Genomic DNA, 18,844 nt, shown 5'->3' with positions numbered 1-18,844 from the left:
GAAAGATTTCGTACTTTGCAAAGTTGTGCTTATCACCACTGCATTTATGCATAATCTAATGAAGAATTTGAGATGAGGGTTACTAGTGCTCAGATAGTATTCAGCATGTTCAAATGCTATTTAGACTAGGATAATCAGAAACGCCACTGTGTAGCTATGTACCACAAGTGACAGTTGCTGTAAATGTTCTGAGGATCATACGCAGCTGCCAAAATGCTATTACATATGAAGATTTTTGAGTCTAAAAGGACTTTAATAGGATTTGGACAAATCTTTTAGAGTCTTTAGAGTGATTTATTTCTTTGTTTTGGTTTGTAGAATTAAAAGCGTATGAGATTGATTTTGCACTTTTTTATCAGATTTCTTTTCGAAATTAAACATATCCAGTGGTCTGCATTTATATGTTTGAAGAAGAGCTAAGTGCAATTATCACATGGAGTGGTAATGTTTCCCTTTAACAAGGAGCGGCACTTTTCTGCATTAAAATCTCTTCATATGCAGGTTTTCTCATAAAGTGGAAATTGCCTTTGCATGTTTTTAATCCATTCTATTACAGTTATTTGTTTATTTATTTCTAGTTGTAAGGAGGGGAGTGGGCTTTGTTATCAAGAGAAGTATGCTGAGAAGTGGAGACAGATGATATCTTAGTATTCTGCAACTTGTATCATTGCCTCCTAGCTCACCAACCATTCCTTCCTGTCTGATGATAACCCTCTGCCCCAAAGAATCACAAACTTTCTGCTCTCTGTAATTCTATTGTCTTAGTTGCTGAAACAGCATCTATGTATTTTATTTTTTCAGAGATACTCTAGTAGAGTAACAGAGGGCCTTATTAAGGGCATCTGTTATCTTAGTTCGTATTTTATTCTGATTTTTAAGAGTGTTTCAACAGAAGGGATTAAGTGAGACAAGAACAGACCATCTTTTTTTTACTGCTTTTCTGTACCAATTGTTCCCAGTGTCAGAAATACCCCATGATTACTGCTGTGCAAAGCTTTGCAGTATGGTTGGTGCAACCACATTTGGCAGTGATTCACAAGTCATTCCAAATACCATTTCACAGCAAATCCTAGTATAGCCTGAAGATAAAAAACATTGTAAACACTGTACAGGGTGAGACTGCCTTTGTACTGATAAATATTTCCTTAACATTTAGATGCTGCTGCTGCACTTGCTTTATCTAAATACAATTGTATCTCTAATGCCGTAAAAAAGACATACTGTGGGTGAGAAGACTGGCAAGTTATGGAGAAAAGAGCAAAACCTTGGCAGTTCTGGTAGGAGCAGAGTGTCCTGGGACACATTTTGTTTCTCTGAGCCTACATGAAGTTTGCCATGATGATGTGTGACTGGGACTTGGGTTACTCTGAACTTGGGAGTCTGTAGAAGATGTTTGTGTTATTTTTATCATGATGCACATGTCCTGTCAGGATATTGCAAGCTAAACCAGTGAATTTTATTTCAACGACATTCTCAGAGCAGGGAAGCTTTTTAACATTGCATTGCTACATAACAGTGTTCTCCCTTTTTACTCCTGGAATGATTATGCTGTATTTTCAGGATGATTGTGGGATCAGGCATGAATGTAAATAGTACTGTAAATATACTGACACTTTGCACTGCAGTGCAGGTAACTGAAATAAAACCTGTTGTTTGGAAGCTATGGGAATAACAAAGCTTTACGTTCACCTTTGGCCACAGGGTTTCTCTCTCATGATTACAACTTCTGGTGTGCCTCTGGGGCTGAAGGAAGTGTAGGCCATGCTACTGCTTGGCAGAGCTGATAGATACATCTATATTTGGAACCATAAGCTGCGATGTTGCAGAGTGACTTAGCCTAAATACGGAGTTGTTGAGCTTTTAGTGATGGATTTTTGCTCTCCTTCCTCCCATAGCAGAAAAAAAGGTTTTACGTCTGATTGAAGGATGGTGGGAGGGAAGGAAGTGGAGGGAAGAGAGACAAATAACTGTTTATAGCAGTACAAAGATAAGCGAGTCATCTTTATTTTAGTGCTAGTTTAAGAAAATGTTGCAATTTTCTAGGATTATTGGTAACGAGTCTCTTTTTAATGTCACCCAGTTGATTAGTATATGCAAGCCTCAGGAGTACCCTTTCTTATCTGGTAGTGAATGCTGTGGCTATTATTTTACTGTCAACGTTAATTAGAGATTTGGGAGGGTAACTGGCACAGTGATCTGGTGCCCTCCTGTTCTCGAGGATAACAGATTAGAGCAGTGAATAACATAAGGGCAAAATGTCTCCCTCCTAGGGCCCACTGAAATACCTGAGACAGAAGCAGAGAGAGAAAGGAACTCCAGCAAATCTTTTGTATATTGAGAGCAATATAGTGCAAGCTTTCTCCAGCAGCGAGGTCTGGATTGTATCTAGTTGGCTTCTGTAAAAATGATAATTTAAAATGTGTCTGTAGAAAGAAAATTCAACTGACTCTACACATTTCCTGTATACTGTTCCAACTAAGGCCTCTTTTTTTGTGTTTCCAGGAGGCATGCCAAAATGCATGAAAATACCCTCTACTATGACATGTCAGAAACACCAGTGACCACGGCAGCATTGCCAAGGGCTCCTCCTTGGTGTGTCCTGGGAATAAACAGTAGGAGGAGGATAATTAAATGCCATATAGGTCTTCCTTAGTCTTGGGAATTCTTAGGAGGTGTACAGGACGTCACTGGGGATACTGGGAAGCAAACATTCTGTAGGTTAGACTAACTGGTGCTTCCTTCCTAACACTAACAAATAGGATAATTGTACTATTTTCCCAGATTTGCTACCAGTGTACTCGTGAATTAATGATCCCTTCATCTGCCCTTCTATCTTTTTCCTTGTTCATAATGGGAGATAGCAATACTGAACTCTTTTTTAAAGCACTGTATGTTAAAAACTCCATATATAATGAAGATTGTGTTGTTAATGATAATTCTAAGTATGGATTTTGATAAAGAAATTTTTAGCTGTTTACAGCCTTTTTAACTAGCATGCTTGTCAAATTCCTTCTTTAGTAAGTGAAAATATCTCATTTGTAGTCTTGTTCCTGTCCTTGGGGATTAATTGTGTCTATTTTTTTTTAATCTACAGATATATAGTAGTTAAGAATTTCACTATTCAAATTTGTTTCACTTCTCCATTATACCGTAGTGGTGCGGCAACTGCTCTTTATGTTCCCCTTCACTGTCCAAACCTAATTTTGTAAATTTTAACTAAAATGGTGAGGTAATAAATCTTAGCTACCAGACATATGAGCAGGCTAAATTACCCAGTGGAGAAGCTGCTTACTTGAATCATGTCCAGGACATGAGGACCCTGATCTGAAACTATCCAAGACCAAGAAATACTAATTTTCATATATTGCATGATATCTATGCCTTTTTAATCCTGGAGGGTGAGTTAGAAAAGACTTTGCTAGAGTTATGGCTATGGACAAGCCCATACAGGGATAGTTTCCTTTAAAATGTCACTGCTGCTTATATTTTTATATTACCCCTGGCGTTGTATCCTCATTCACTGGATCTAAAGGGCTGCAGATCCTTCATCACCAGTAATGTGGCTGCTTGAGAATGCAGACTGTGTTTCTGTTCCCTGCTGCTATCAGTCAGTGTATCTTGTTTTTGTCAAACTGCATTTACTACAAGTCAGAATCTGTAGCAGAAACTTGCATGAAGGCTTCCAAACTTGGGGAAAACTAAACAAAATATCTTTTTTTTTCCCCTTGGTTTGCATTAAAGCCAAGATATCTTAATTTACCTGATATTTAATGTAATTGACTTGCTTGTCACAGACCTAATATGAACTAATAAAATGTCTAATGTTCTCATCTGTTTTCAGCACATATTCTGCAATAGGAATATCTCATCTACAGAAGAGCAGTGCATATATTCAGCATGTTTAAAAAATTATTAATCACGGTTATGGACAAATTAATTATGGATACACAAATATTGAAGGAAGAGCTGAGCACAGCTAGTCTCAAAAGATCTAGTCATACGAACGGTGAAAAGGGCTGGAAGGAGAGGATTGTGCTAGATATGCAAAGAGCATCTCGGAAATAATCTAAATACATGTTCACTGTGGTCGTGCTACTTCACTTTCTAAATTGCTATGAGATCTCTTCATGAAAAGTCATATTTAGGACCTGGTTATTCTCCAGACTCATCTCCACTGGTATGGACTTGGGCAAAATTTCTGTATAGCTTTTCCAGAAAGAGTCCTCGGAAACTCTCTTTCAAGATCTTTACAGTAATTATTTGGTAAATTCTCTATAGAAACTTGTTCAAATGTTTACTTGTCTGTAACACACACACACACACACCCACACGCACCCCCCCCGTTGAAAGTTTTCCCTCATCTTTGAAGAGAGGAACCTTAAGAACTTGAGGTCTCCGCGCTTGAAAGTTCTGATAAAGGAGTTATCAGAGAGATCAGTAGGAAAGGAGAATGCTGTCCTCAAAATCATTCAGCTCCCAAGTTTTATAGCGTTAACGAGAATTGGAAATACTTGAAGCTAGAAGCTATGTGCATGCTTCCTACAAAGAACTCTGCCAGTTATTCTTTCAAGGTACTAACCAGGCAGGATTGGCCTTTCCTAAGGTCACCTTCAGTTGTGCTTAGTGAAACAAGTGACTGAAAGTATAGGAAGGTGAAGCCACTCTTATCACCTGTTGTAAATTTTATTTCAGTTATCCTAATAAACATTGAAGCTTGTACCTTAGTGCTTCTACTCACTGACGGTCTTTAATTTTTTTGAGTTATGTGTACTTTAAAAATATAGTTGACATGAGAAATATTTTCTACTGCAAACAAGTAAGAGAGAAAATGAGGAAAATATTGTTTTGATTGGTTTTGGTGGGTTTTTTCCTGTTTCCAGAGAAGCAGAAAAAAGGATATTCACCATTTTAAATGCTTCACAGTAATTTTTTTAACTACCTCTAACCAAGAAGCAGTTAAAAAACTGCTCCTGTATCCCTTGTTTTGGAACAAAGTAAAGGCTGACAAATTAATTTATGAAGATAGCACTGTGGGTAAGAGTTACAACTATTTGCGTAGGATTTGGCTTATGAACCATCATAAGGCTGTCTAAGGGAAAAAAAAACCCCAAAACTCTTAATTCTCAGGCTCGGGGGGATGGTGTGGCTTTATATATTTTTGTTGCTGTTCAATACACAGTTTATAAAAACAAGTTCTCGAGAGATCAATGGGGGTGGACTCAAGACTCCCTGGTGGCTGATTTGGAGTCCAACACGCATATATGGTAAATGCTGGGTCCTCTTACGTAGACCTTTCAAGGGGAAGTTATTTATATCGTCTTCTTGTAATTACTTTGACAGGGGTTTTGAAAATCATTTCAAGTTGTGGGACAGATTTATATTTGATTCAACCTACATATATTCGAGCTTAGACAGTCTCCCTGCACTGAGACCTGCAAAACAAAACCGAGCTGCAAAAGGAAAAGGTGGTGGTGATGATGCAGTCCATGGGATTGCTCTGACCAGGTCACTATTAAAGCAATGCCCAGGAGCATGATGGTGGAGAGGGAACCAGGATATCAAGGGTTTAAATGTCTGCTGGGGAGTGGGCTATGCTCCTGGTGGTGTTAACTTACGGCTGAGTTTCAGTGTAGGTAATTGAGGTTCCTTGTGCTAGGAGTTTGCCTTCTCTAGCCTGTGCCACAACCATTTCAGGGGAGAAGAAGCTGAAATGCTGTTCAAACTGAGAGCACTTTGGGACAACGAGACTTCTCCATATCTGAGAGGGAAACAGGAATGAAAAAGGTAAAGAAACCCACATTGTCGAGAAAGCGTGTGAGTTTAGAACCTAATTATACCGGCATTGAATCCAATAACAAGAATTCCTATTGATTTTAAAAGGAGTATGATTTGGCAACATTTCATCTCCTCAGTCTCCACTAGCTAGTGCATAATAGTCTCTTTTAAACCTATTCATTTGTTTCAACCTTTATTGGAGGATAGAGTGCTTACAGCTGGCAGAAAGGGGAGAGGAGGGAAGCTGTTTTATTTATAACACAATTCAAATAAAAGAGTAAACCAGACCATCACAAATACATTCAGAATTGCAGAAAAACCTATTATTAAGGTATTACAAGGTTTTTGCCTTCCTATTCTAAACATCTCTTTTTGTAGCTTTGACATTCCTAGGGTTTTTTTTTGTAGAGCAAGACACGAAAACTTATGAAGTCTACACAAAAGTCATATTTGCCATTTTGTGTGTTGAAGCTGGGCTTCACGGGAGTGTTATTGTTTGCTTTGGTTTCGCTTGTATTTAGCATGTAGCTTTTAAAAGTCCTTCATGGCTGGAGAGTTTTTATTGTAAACATAAAACATTAATTTAAACGTTAAAAATTTTACAGCTGCTTTTTAGTACATAAATTTTCACAGACTCTCAAAGACAGTAATTTTTGTTTTAATATTTGCTTTTTCCCAACTACTCTAAAGAGTAGAGTTGCACAGAGAGGGGAGAAAATCAGAATACTGATAAAATACTTCATGTTTAGATCTTCGAGCTGTAAAAGCAACATTCGTAATACAAGGGAGAATTCCTATTAAGTAAGGGATAAATATTAGTGCTGCCAAAAAAAGCAAACATTCCCACAGTTGGGATTTGGGGGGAGGGGGGTAGGAAGTGCTTGGTTTTTTTCCCTTAAGCTGTTGTTCAGCAAATGAAAAACAGAAAAAAAAAAGAGTAAAAAAGGAAAAAGAAAAGCAAGTCAATCTGCTCATAGACTACAGCAGCATAATCACTACTCTTCAGGTAATACGTCCTTCACAACAGGGCCTTCAGAAAATCTCTTTCCAAGGCCTGAGACCATAATGACAAAGGAATAAACAGAAATTGTATCACAGCGTTAATGTTTGGAGTTTTGTGGCAGTGCAGCAAACAGCTGGATAAGATTCAAAAGCAGTGTCTGCTAGGTTTCCCTGCTCTACCAACCACCAAGGAGGTGGTTGGTTTATGAAAGGAGTGTGCTGAATTCTCAGCTGTGTAAATTGGAGAAGCTTCACTGATTTGAATGGGTCTGCAGGAAATGATAAGAATTAGCTATAGGTGCTCATTAGGTTACAGGTACTGGTCTCTGGTTGTAATAAATGCTGAGAATGGAAACACTTAAAGAGAGGATTTATTGTTATAAGCAGCGTTGAAAAAGAAAAATACAGTTTTATCTTACCATATGTGGCCAGACGAGAACTAGAAAACTAGCCAGCTAGCAAAACTAGCAAGCAGATGCTTTGTGTTTCCAGAAGTACTCGAGCTGGAGAGAGAACATGGTCAAGCCAGCTCTGGGGGTAGGAGAAGCATTAACCGAGAGAGCACTGTGTGTTCTCAGACAGTAGCTGTGTCTCGCTTAGAAATGTACGCCAGAGAAAGTCTTGTCCCACCACCTCTAAAACAATGGTTTTGATGTATTGGAATAGTGCGGAATATTTGATGTATATTTGATGTGTATTTGATATTACCCTTAGAAACCTACTAGCTAACTCGATTTCATCAGCAATCAGTCAGTTTGAATTAAAAAATCTAAACATACGCATACTGTATATAAGGGTACTTTATATTTATATGCTTAACGTCCATTTGAATTTCACTTAATGGTGTTATTAAATCTCCATGCAGATAACTTTTTTGTGATAGAACACAGAAGTACAATAGAGAAGCTTCTTCAATATTCAACAGCATTAGCAAAAAGATTCATTTTTGTACAGAACATGGAGTTTGCTGGATAAGGTGCTGAGCAAATGCGTTCTTTTTTTCTGCATGTCACTGAATTGGTCTTTACAGGTCTGGAGAAAAACCAAAATCAACAAATTAAGGAGACAACAGTATTGCTTACTTGTTTCAACTTCAAACACACGGAAAGCATACTTTGAAGTTTTCAGGGGCTGTTGAAATGTGTGTTTCATTGACTTCGTTTGTTATTAGGTGGGTATTTGTATTACAGAATTTAATGAGTCAATCCAGCACTGTTTGGCCAAAAAGCAGCAAAAGCTCACAAACCATCAGTTTGCTTGGCTCAGAAGGATCTGTGGATGGAAATGGCTGGCAAAGGCATTTAGTGCATATCTACCAGTGTTCCTTTATAAATAGTACTAACTCAAAAAGCTAAGTAATATGCAAACCCATCTACTGACAAATTTCTGGTTTTAAAAATAACAATAATCTTAGAAAATATGGTGCTAGTGCTGTACTGGATCAGGTCAGGGGAGCTGTTGGCTCAGTTTGCTTTAGCTCCTGAATAACACGTGTAATTCTGCACTGGTCTGTTTATAAGTCTCCATCTCTCTCTTTTTCAGAAGTTTGAAGTAAAATTATAATCAGTAATTAATTACCCAAATTTAAGCCAAAACATAGTCACGGTACTGCTCACCTGTCTGTCTGGTCAGGTTCACGCTGATGCAGGTCTTCTGATACTCACAAATCCTTTTTGGATACTGTAGGAAAGCCACGGCAATGAATTCCTTGTTCCATATTTTGCCCCTGTGCCATTTAAGAAGCATGTGTGCCAGTTATTAATTTCTCTACTTGTCTCTCAAGCTTGAGTAAGTAACTCCAATATCTGGGAACAGCTACCCAGGAAGCGTTACTCACTAGGACAGGTGGCTTGGGCATGGTGTAATCACCATTGCAGATTTATTCCAGGGAGGCATAAGCAGAACTGCACGGTGCGGCCAGGTTCCCAGCAGCAGCACAGGTCAGGGAGGTGGCATGTGTCTTGTAGAAGTACTGAGACGAACACGCTGGTCATATTGCTCTCTGCAAGAGATCTCATGTTCTGGTGACATCTCTTGCAGTATCTCTTACGTTAGAAGCAGTGGACAATATTTCACAAATGAAAAATCACCAGATAAACAGAATTTTTCCTGTCCAGAATGGTACTGGATTTAACAGCCTGGACAAGTATTTCATGAAACATGTTAAAATAAAACGAGTAAACTACCTGAAGAACCCCAGGCTCTTTGTGAAAATAGAAATCTTCAAACTTTCAAGGAATTTCCTTCAAGTACTGTTTTTCATAGCTATGGGACAGAGATGAATATGTATGTACAAAATCTGTACACTGAAACACATATGGCAGCCTAGTAGAAAGTCTTTTCAGTGAGGGGAAGTGATACAGAGAAAGTACGATGGTAGCAAATCCTACAACCACAGAATAAAGCTTCCTTACATTCCAGACGTCATGGGGGCTAAAAACAGACTTATAATAAAGTTGTAGGAAACCTTATTTTTTATTGGCTTTCCTATAAAATTTATTTATATGCATAAATGTATCTGTGTATGTGTCAATGCATGTGTGCTGTCTATACACATAAATACATATGTATAACACATGCATATATGATGTACACATATTTGTTTTAAGGAAGTACTGTTGCATTAGTGTAGTGTGTAAATGACTGGTTACACGTAGATAATGTAACTGCTTCACAGAAGAAGTGAAAATGTTATTTTACATGTGCTATTACAGAAAGTGTATTGCTAGAGAGCATTTGAATCACATGCTTCGTTATTAACTGTGTGTACAAGATCTATGTATAACCACATCATGAATACATGCACACAATGGAAATTACGTGTAGCTTGTTAGCAGGACTGGATACTAGTACTTATAACTTCAAGAACTAGAATTGTTCAGTAAGTCCCCGACGTTTGCATTGGGTTTAGACAGCTTCCAAACTACGCCCGTGGTCTGCTCTCAACTCACTGTGCAGGGACTGGCCAGAGATGAGTAGAAATTTGGAGTTTTTTTAAAAACCCTGTTTTCTTTGTTGCTTTAAGAGCAATGTCTGCTGCCTTTATTGCTTTATCACTGTAAGGTTACAGTGTTTGTATTTCCCCCTAATCAATTTGTACTAAACAATTAGTACTCTAGGTCAGGAAAGATTAAGAACCCTTTTAAAAGCAAAGCACTGCTAACTCCAGTAACTCTGATCAGCTGTTTTTTATTAGTGTGCCTGAATTTCCTTGGCTCCTCTTCTCTAGCAGTTTAGTGGAGACACTGAGTTTTCTTGGAGTATTTGCTGTGTTTACTTGAGCAGCACCTTTTGGCTTGCAGGCAGCTGGCATGTCCCTCCCTGCTAGAACCAGTGCTGTGTTGGTCAAACTTGCGGTCTGCGTGAGAAGTCTCTTTCTGTTGCTAACACCAGGAGCCTGTCTTTGTGGTTTGTGGTAGGTGAATGTTTTTTGGCCTCATAGACGTTGCTGCTCTATCAGTGTGTAGTGGGTTTTTAACGGCTAATACACTTTGAGAAAACTGAAGGTGCCAAATAGCGGTGTCCTGTGTGACAATGAAGCACGGTCACTGCTCTTCCACTGACTGAGCTGTTGCTTTCCTTACAGTTTGGATTTTAAATTTGTTTTACCATAAACTTTGGAAAATTTCAGAAACTTGTGGTGATTTATACCTGAGTCAGCAGTTAATTTAAGGTGCAAGAGGTAGGTGGTGAACTCATATGAAGAACTTTGATGTTTTGACATAAACCTGTAACTTCACAGTAATTTTCTGTCAACGATTATCCTGTCCAAGAGGGCTGACTTCTTACGTACCACTACCCAATAAATAAATAAAGGAATGACGGAGTGAATAAATAAATCCTTTGGTAGAAAACAAAGGTACAAAAGGGAAGGCACTAATAAAGTAAAATGGAATAAGTAGTAGTAAACACTCAGCAGTCTTGGTTGTAATACCTAATTAATGCTTACGTTTTTAGTTTACTTATTGCTCTAAGTTACATTGCATGGTCCCAATCCGACATACTCCAAGGCTGGCAGTTTCACATGCATATGTATACATATGTGTAGCTTTATTAACTTGCTGAAAGTTCAGACAAAAAAACTTCATGGGTGGCTCCTTTGCTCATAACACTTATTTGGATTTTTTAAAATGGATTATTTCAGTCTGCTTTTGTATTTGCTCTATGGCCAGACTCAAACCTTGTCATTCTTAGCATTTGTATTTCATAAGTACGTCCTTCGTTTATTTTACATTTAGGCAAATACTGCACCATTCTCTTACCTTTACAGTATTTCTATTGTGCCTTTATTATTACATATAATAAATGAAAGCACAGTTATGTTAAATTTCATCCAGCTGAACAGTAAGGCAGATATGTGAAAGAAAAATTATCCTGTGTTTTCTAATCTTGAACTTCTTCCAATATATTCTGTGGCAATGGAGTTAATTCATCTACTATATGAGTGATAAGCGTTTTCATACTCTGGTAGCTTTTTTTTACACTGACATCTTAGCAAGGTGCTCAGTTTTACAGAATTCTGATAGATCTGTTGTAAAAATGAAATAGTAAATCTTAATGTACTAAACTGAATTTATTATACTTTATGTTTATTTCCAGGGAAAAATAATTTTGTTCGCTTTTGATGTTTTACATATTTACTGGGTGAAAACCTAGCTCACAGTGTCCGCAGCAAAATTCTTCTGGATGCAATAAAGCCATGGTATCACCTCTGGTGTTTTTACCTCCTGGTTAACCATTAGAAGGTAGTTTATAGCTGAGCAATATTAGTTTCTGCTCCTAAAAGAATTAGTTTTGATGGAGTCTAGTAGAACTGCATCAGTACAGAAGATCTTTGTGAGCTGTTTGTGTAGAACAGAGGTTATGACTTTGGTTTTCTGTTTTCTCCAAATGAAAATTTTTGGATATAAGTGATGAATTATTACTCATGATGACATGAGAGCGAACACAAAGACTTCTCAAGTGTAAGAAAAAGGCAATAGCTTGGTTTTTTTGACCATTTTCTCTCAATTGTATTCAGGAATTGATAACCTCTTTGGTCTGATAAAAAACAAAACTATCAGTGTGAAAATCGGATGAAAATTGGCCATTCAGGAAAATCATACATTCTATGGCTCTTTGCTAGGGAATGCAGTTGGCACACTACTGAGATCAGGTGATCCTCAGCCAGTAGAGATTTAGCCCATCATGAACATCTCGGATAACAGGGGTGATGTTAAACCATTCCCAGTCAAAGGAGTACATTGAAATTGTTGTTTGCACACAACCAAAAAGTGTAAAAATATTTTCCTAAAGATTTTATTATCATCTGTTTGCACAGTATTTATAGAGAAAAAACCCAAACTGCACTTTTTTCTCTCTTTGAATCTTCTTGCTTTCATTTACTTATAACTTACAGGCTCTGTGGGTGGGTTTAAATTTTATAATAGTTTGCAGGTGGTTCTCACTGTTTTTCTTTCCTTTACTGTCATTTTGTTTGTTTAAAGGAAATCACATTGGTATGAGTAGAGTTAAAGCTTGCAAATACAACAGAGTGGTTTATCCTGGCGAGGCAGGAAGGAAAGTCAGGAGAAGAGAAACAAGAACAAAAGGCAAAGATCAAATATAGGTTCTATTAATTAAGGATAGCAAGTAATTTATATCTGAATTCAGCTATACAATACTAGCGAGAATAGTGTTGAAAACTTACAGATGGCAAAATATTTTCTTAGGTAAGACTAAAGTTTTAGTTCCAAGATAAACCTAATTTTGACTTTAGTTTTAAGTGAAAACTTATTTTCTCCATCACATTTGCATTAGAGAAATGTGTCCAGTAGAGTTTGCCCAAATTTTACAAATATGAGTCAGTCTGGTTTTGATGTACGGGATTTATATTTTAAAAATGATTGTGTATTCAAGATTCATTGAGCTGATAAAGACTCTATTATTCTGCCAAGTGTGTGTTTCTGTTAACTCTGAACTTTCTATATTCTAGTGATTATTTCTTAAGAGTCAGTCATGTATATGTGTAAGTCAATCAATGTGTATGTTCTTTCAATCTTAGAAATATCCCAGAATCTGAATTTAATTCCAGGCCTCCAGAAATACTAAGCCAGGGTCACTTAGGAGATTATCAGTTTTCTCTAGCTCCAGTTTGGGAGCAGAATTACTCTGCAGCGATCTTCCACCAGTTCTGTGTTGCAATGTCACTACTTACAGACGCTGGTTATTACTCAGTTTCATTTTCAGTGGGTGACTTCTTCATCCCGTTACCAATGCATTCTCATGTTGCTGCAGGGTTGGTTTGTATTTGGAAAAAACCCACCACTAAAGTGGAAACCCAGGTGAAGTTCTCTGAACCTTCCTTGCACTTTCTCCTTCTTTTCCGTTTTTGTTTCTACTAGCTTTCTGGGCACCAGAAAATCACTGTGGGGACTGCACTTGACTACTGTTGTGCAATCTTGGCACTCAGCAAGTCCCATTTGTGTTGCTCCTTGATTTAACGGGAGGGTTCACTTAAGAGCAGGGGTAAGTATTTTTCCCACTTTGCAACCCAATGACTCAAATACATCCATGTTTCATGTTTTATGTTACATAAATAATCTTATCTATGCCTGCAGTATTTCTGTTAGCTACATCATTGCTAAATTTTGTAACAATATGCCCTTTGCAGTAAAATGTCACCAAAAAGTTATATACTGTAATAATTTTCATCTGTTTCATAAAGACAGACAATTTTTAAGATTCATGTTCATTTCATCATTGAAATCCGAGTCTTCCTACATTAATTTATAATGAAACCTCATGCTCCCTTCTACATTGATCACTAATTTTCTGTCTTCTTGATATGTGTTAAAATAAACTATAGATATAAAGGGCACGTTATATGGCTGACACTGTTGAGTTAAATAGAACATACTTCTGTAACTCATCCCTGTAATCTGCCCTGGCCTTTGTTTCACAGTGAAAATCCTTGAAACCCAATTGCAAAAGGTGGGCTGCATTTACCACACAGATGATTCAATGTGTTTCTTCATTTCTGTCTCCGGATAACCTGTGTAACAGGAATTTCCGAAGGCTGGCCTTCAGCCCACAAACCCTTTTGAGTGCAGGTTGCAAAAAGATTTTTTAAGATGAATATAAAAATATTGCACTGCAGCTGAATGTTATTTGGCCTCCAAATCAAAATCAGTGTTGAGAAAGAAAGGTTGGAACAGGTTAAGAACGTAACATGAAAGTCGATGCAAAGGATGTGAACTGAGGTGTACCTCGTTTATTATCCTACCTGACAACAGTGATTACCAGCTGCCTCTACAAATAGTAAAGGTCCATCAGAGACTCGCAGGGAGATAATCTGTCCTGGAGTGCTGGCTTGCATCTCTAATATAGTTAGAGACTGATTTAAGTCATGAAGCAAGATGTTCAGTGTGTTTCCAATTGTTTTCATTAACAATGATAAACCTATTGAAGCTGACTGCTACAGTACCGTTTTTACTGGAAAAATGTCACATTTGTGAACGGTCCAAATACTGAGTGACATTTTCTGCTGTGAGGCAGTCTCTAGGAGATAGCCCTGATATGCTTGGAGTAGAAGGGAATTACATTTGAATGTTGCCCAGTGCGAATAGTAGTGGGGAAGAAGGTAAAGCTTCAGAGGTCCCCTGGTAAATTAGTTTTCCCTAATTACATTTCATGGCAGGAGACACAGATATCAGAAGTGCCTGTTGAAATAATACAGTATTTAAATTCTGATTAATCCATAGGTCAGGCAAGAACTGTTCAATAAATGTCTCTAGAAGGAAGGATCTGCTTTGAAAGAAAAAGGGACAAACATCCACCCTTTAAATAGACAGGTAGAATTCTTTCGAATGCTAGTTGTGATTTGGTGGCAGAGTATAGATAAGTTAAGCCACTAGCTATAAAATTACCAAAAGTGTAAAACATCATCACTAACACATCTTTAGGAGTTCTGAGGCAGAATGATTTACTAACTTAGTTTTGTTCCCTCCTTTTTCTTACCAAAGCTTTGTTTTTTTCAGAAATCCTTTAGTAAATGCATATTAATAATTCACCAGGACAATAATTACAGATAATATGGATATCATGAATATATTTATATTCTGATGGGGTAATAGGTCATGCTAGAATAGGATTAGTTAGAAAGCTGTTATTTTATTCAATTTTTGCCAATAACTATTTGTAAAGCATTTTTATTTCACTGTGGTAAAAGCATGTTTCCTTTCTTAAGCCATGTTTCCTTTTGCTTTTTGATAACCCCAACCATCTTCTACAAGGAGTCCCAAGGATACTGAGATGCCCAATTACTCATTCATATGTAATATTTTATGATCTTCCCTATTTGTTGGATGTTAGTGCTGAGAACTGGACTTCCCAGGTGGCTGGTATGTATGAGCATGCTAGGGAAGGATGGGAGGGATGCGCAATCCCTTCACGTACTAGAAGGAGTTAAAGTTTCTGGAACCTATAGAAGAAATAGTTGGGAAAGACTCTCCCTTGATTTAGTCAGTAGCTTTCTCATCGTTCAAATCCTCCCAATCAAGCAATTTTTTTTCTAGATGTGCTATAAGTAGACATCCGCCAGACAAGTCCCAAGTTTATTTTGCTAATAATATCTAAAAATCCAATTCCAGCCTTTGGAGTAAATGCACACAGTGCCTAGATATTTGCCTTTCATATTTCAAATTCATCAAAGTTTCTACCACCACTCTATAGTACAAAATGTGAATTTCAGAATTATTTTTGCCATAGACCAAATGCTGAACTGAGTTTGAATATCTTGGAGACATTAATTGGCTTTTTGCGTGGAACTAAGGTTTTAACTTGTAGTGCAGGTGAAAAAAAAATCTGAAATGTAGAATATGTTAGTGTATATGTTGGAGTTTATCAGGTTTATTGATAGAACATTAGGTCCGTTGGTGGTAGTGGTATATAAGAAGTGTGCGGGTGTTTTATGCGTGTTAAAAGAAGGATGCCTTAACAATATTCTCGGTTGCCATTAGTATCTTTAGATTGCATGCTGTGTAGTTGCAAGTACTGTTTTAAAACTTGTAGGTTCTTTTGATGATTACTCTGATGTATGGCAGACCTTTCCTTGAGGTTGTTTCATGTGAATTTTCAGTAACAATGGTAGTGTAATAATGTGCTTCCATCTCATGTTTCCATGTACTGGGTTTAAGTCAAGCAGAAAGCTTTATATTTCCTGCTAATGGAACTGATTTACTACTGTTCCTCATGTTTTAGATCTGTAATCCACATCTTTCTTTGTCTGTATTGTTTGTCTTGCCATTAGAAAGTGCAGAGTCCTGTCACTTGTTTCTAGAGAACATGTAAGAAGTTTTGTTCCGTGTGCCTTCATGACAGCTGGCTCTGATTGTCATTTAGAAGTCAACCCTTGCCAAAAATTATCATTTAGAAGTTTCTGAGCCTTTCCTCATGTTCCCCCTTTCACAAAATGAAGGACGTTGCTCATAACCGAATGATAGGTCCTCGGTAAGAACTGTACCATTTAAATGCCTTTTTATGTCCTTGTGCCTGGAGAAAGAAGAGCCTCATTAAAGTGTAACCATTTCCATGGAGAAGTTTCTCACACTCATGAGTTTATGCAGTAAATACTTGGCAGTTGATGAAAGGAAAAAAGCACAGGCATTTCAAGCAAAAGATGAACAAGTTAGACTGATATATTCATAATGAGTGACCCAAGATGGAGGTGGTAAGGTTATCTCCTCTTAAAACCCAAGGATGCAAAGACAAAAATTATATGAGGCCCACTGTGACTTTTAGCAGCTATGCCAAGCAAGCAGGGAAAGAGAGCCTGCAATGTGGGATAGTGGTGATGATGGCTGATGTATAAAAAGGGCCTCAAGACTTCAGGATGGCAATGGTGGCTTCATCTGGAAAGAAACTAAACATCAAAGGCTGCAGCTGCCTGAAGGGAATACACTAATTGAGAAATAATAGCTAGAAAACTAATTCTATAATAATATATAAAAGTAAAAATAATAACTCAGTATGACTAGCTGTCCAGAATTAAGCAAAGTAAGATGAAATGTCCTTTGCCAGCAGTTACGCTAAGTAAAATAACAAAATAATGGCAACAGTAATTCTGCTGCTGAGGCAGCAGCACTTCTCACCTGCAGGATACACAAGCGCTTGTGTCCTGCTGCCTTCTGGTTCTGGGGCAGCTCTCGCCTCGGCCCTTTGTGTAGCTTTTACTCACAACTGCTCTGAAACTCCAGAAACCGTCAGTCCCACAAATGAGAACTGAAACAAATGAAGCCTACTTTATGGGCACTGCACCATGCCCAAAGAGTGATACAGTTATTTCTAACTGTTTGTATACAGTGTTCTCTCTGTCTTTTTATTTTTATTTTTGCTCCTTATCTCTTTTTCTCTCTGCTGTCTTGTCTTTTCAGAGCTTAAACTCTGTGGAAAAGAGATTCAGTGGGTGAAGATTTTCTGCCTCTATCAGTTCAACTATAACATTTTATATGGTTTAAGAATCTGCCTCTATATATCTCCTTATTTGATTCATGTCTTTACAGTTCTGTCTGGACCTACCCTGGCTGCTGTTCTTCCCTGCTGCTGTTCTCTTTCTTCCCTCTGCTTCTCTCATCTACCCGTTCTCTTTCAATTTTTCCATCAGCTTAGAATTATTGACTCTCTTGGTTACCACATCTCCACACTCTGCTGTCACTTCGGAAGCCACTCAGTATAGTCCGTCCTAGTCCATCATGGAGCCAGCTTTGCCACTTACAGCCTGTCTCCAAAAAGGTAGATAACACATTACAGAAAGTCAAGTAAGCTGAAAATTATGGATTTGGGGGCCCCCTTCTGAGATACGCAGACCTGTGTCATTCGCACTGATGTCATTAGAAGTTGTGGATGCTCAGCAATTTCTACGATTAGGCTGTTATTAAATTTAACTGAAAATAACAACTCATACTGAAATTGAGTAAATAACCACTCATGTCCCATGTGATTACAATTTATTAAAAAACTACAAAAAACCTAATATAAATTATTAATTTTTGGCAGACTGCCTTCCATCTCGGAGTCCTTGCTAGAAGGCCCGTTTAGGCAGACTGCTGTTGTCATTTTCTCTCCCTGGTACCAATGTGTGCTATGTGTTACACGCACCGGCGTGGGTAACATGTCCATGCTACACTTGCCTCAGTCCCATGCACCTTTAGAAAGTTAAGGCTAGTTCAAGGTATCTCCATTCTGACTCATGATGTACCAAAAGGGGCATGTAAAAATTATCCATGGATTTTAATGGCATTTTTAGTTATTTGCCAGCTTTTTTAGCCTATCTGGGAGATATATGTCAGGTTTTCAAAGGTGGGTTTCCTTGCTGGCACACAGTGTGGTGTTCATACACACCATCCTTGCTACAGCATCAAAATCAGCTTCAGTACCTGGAGTTTTGAACTGTGTAAAGTTTTGTGGGATTTGCAGCTAAGTGTATTTTCGAGTTCTCTGTTCACATTAATTTAGAATAATATACAGCAGCAATAGTATTGTAAAAAGGGATAATTATGAATGTTTCAGGACTATCTGTTTCTGGAAAATATGCCTTAGTCATATGTGAGTGATTGCACTGAATACAGAAGAAACTGGATAAAATTCAAGGATCTGTGTTATATAGCTTAAAATTAGAAAATTGAATGCTCCCTTTCAGTCTCATAATCTGTTTAGAAGGTATTTTACTTTCCATGAGCCAATGTAAGTTTTTTGCAGCACAGATTTTGTGCAGAATTTTTCTAAAGCCACACTGCAAACTGCAAATCATTTTGGAAACCCAGTACTGCTGCATACACTTTAGTTTTCAGCACCTGTTGTTTTTTAAAAGATGTAAGTAATGTATAAAACAAATGGAAACCAAGGAGTTCTCTGTGACCTCTGGGTGACTTCACTGATGTAAATAAGTTGCTTGGGATTTGCGTGATTGCAGATGAGAACAGAGCTACCCTGTGGGGTTTGGGGAAGGAGCTCTGTGACTTGTCCTTGGGCTCCGGCAAGCAGAGACTGGAGGGGAGCAGTTAGTGCACTGATGAAAATATATGCATGG

The 18,844-nt window shown here is 37.8% G+C and overlaps 1 protein-coding gene across 2 annotated transcripts in view; it reads left to right on the top strand.

Moving 5' to 3' along the window:
- WWOX (WW domain containing oxidoreductase) overlaps positions 1 to 18,844 on the top strand; it is a 529,815-nt gene that overhangs the window by 281,091 nt on the left and 229,880 nt on the right. The gene's annotated exons all lie outside the window — the stretch shown is intronic.

Source organism: Opisthocomus hoazin, chromosome 12 (genome assembly GCF_030867145.1).
Source record: "Opisthocomus hoazin isolate bOpiHoa1 chromosome 12, bOpiHoa1.hap1, whole genome shotgun sequence".
In the NCBI taxonomy this organism is placed as follows: Eukaryota; Metazoa; Chordata; class Aves; order Opisthocomiformes; family Opisthocomidae; genus Opisthocomus; species Opisthocomus hoazin.
This window is presented reverse-complemented; position numbering and strand designations above follow the sequence as displayed.